This window comes from Eretmochelys imbricata, chromosome 10 (assembly GCF_965152235.1).
Source record: "Eretmochelys imbricata isolate rEreImb1 chromosome 10, rEreImb1.hap1, whole genome shotgun sequence".
NCBI classification, from domain to species: Eukaryota; Metazoa; Chordata; order Testudines; family Cheloniidae; genus Eretmochelys; species Eretmochelys imbricata.
In genome coordinates this window covers 3,194,388-3,196,346 of record NC_135581.1, presented here as the reverse complement: position 1 = coordinate 3,196,346, position 1,959 = coordinate 3,194,388, and positions in this window count along the sequence as shown.

Below are 1,959 nucleotides of genomic sequence, written 5' to 3'. Positions count from 1 at the left end.
ATGACTGACCGTTACGGGACCGGAAGTTCCGGTTTCTAAGACGTTATGCAACCGGAAGTTCTGTCAGCCCAACCGGAAGAGCGTTGTCTGCTGAACCAAGACCATTGGAGCAGTGGCTCCCTCCAACCAAGTTTAATTTGTCCTGGTCTGTCCAAATGGCCCGGGAAGTGCGGTGTTGTCCTGGCATGTGGTGCGAGGACAGTTCACTAGCCTCACACTGGCCTGTGGGATGATGTCGTGAGGCTGATGTGATGCCCAGTGTATGATGTCGCAGCCGATGTATGATGTCACAACCCGCTCTGCCACTGCCTGGTGCTGGCACAATCCTCACATCACCACCCGCGGGGCGAGGCTGTTGCCAAGGCTGCATGATGATGCCACAGTCTTCAAATTGCTACCACTGCATCAACAGGCCACACCCTAGCAGAAGGAAGCTGTTTTGTTAGGATTCTGCAAGGTGCCATGTCAGCATAAGAAGGACACCGGCATAGGGGCTGGAACTAGGGGTGCTGCCACACCCCCTGGCTTTAAGTAGTAATAAACCCAAATACATGGTTTCCGCCATCAGCACCCCCACTGTAAAAATTGTTTCAGCACCCCTGGACACAGAAATGAGTCATCATTCAGGGATGGTGTAGCAACACATCTGAAATGCAGGAGGCCCTAACTGTCTCATAGGCTGGATGCAGGAGACTAAGCCCTGTGAAACTTGGGACTGGCCCACAAATTTCAATCTGAATGGAAAAATTGGACAGAGACTGCATCCAGTGGGATGGAAGTGACTTCTTCTGAGTAGAGACCAAGACTGTTATCTCAAGGTTATCTCAAGTTAGGTTATCTCAAGTGCTTATATACAAATGCACAAAGCCTTGGAAACAAGCAGGGAGAACTGGAGGTCCTGGTGATGTCAAGGAATTATGACGTGATTGGAATAACAGAGACTTGGTGGGATAACTCACATGACTGGAGTACTGTCGTGGATGGTTATAAACTGTTCAGGAAGGACAGGCAGGGCAGAAAAGGTGGGGGAGTAGCACTGTATGTAAGGGAGCAGTATGACTGCTCAGAGCTCCGGTACGAAACTGCAGAAAAACCTGAGTGTCTCTGGATTAAGTTTAGAAGTGTAAGCAACAAGAGTGATGTAGTGGTGCGAGTCTGCTATAGACCACCAGACCAGTGGGATGAGGTGGATGAGGCTTTCTTCCGGCAACTCGCAGAAGCTACTAGATCGCACGCCCTGGTTCTCATGGGTGACTTTAATTTTCCTGACATCTGCTGGGAGAGCAATACAGCGGTGCATAGACAATCCAGGAAGTTTTTGGAAAATGTAGGGGACAATTTCCTGGTGCAAGTGCTAGAGGAGCCAACTGGGGGGAGCTTTTCTTGACCTGCTGCTCACAAACTGGGAAGAATTAGTTGGGGAAGCAAAAGTGGATGGGAATCTGGGAGGCAGTGACCATGAGTTGGTTGAGTTCAGGATCCTGACACAGGGAAGAAAGGTAAGCAGCAGGATACGGACCCTGGACTTCAGGAAAGCAAACTTTGACTCCCTCAGGGAATGGATGGGTAGCATCCCCTAGGGGACTAACATGAAGGGGAAAGGAGTCCAGGAGAGCTGACTGTGTTTCAAGGAATCCCTGTTGAGGTTACAGGGACAAACCATCCCGATGTGTCGAAAGAATAGTAAATATGGCAGGCGACCAGCTTGGCTTAACGGTGAAATCCTAGTGGATCTTAAACATAAAAAAGAAGCTTACAAGAAGTGGAAGGTTGGACATATGACCAAGGAAGAGTATAAAAATAGTGCTTGGGCATGTAGGAATGAAATCAGGAGGGCCAAATCGCACCTGGAGCTGCAGCTAGCAAGAGATGACAAGAGTAACAAGAAGGGTTTCTTCAGGTATGTTGGCAACAAGAAGAAAGCCAAGGAAAGTGTGGGCCCCTTACTGAATGAGGGAG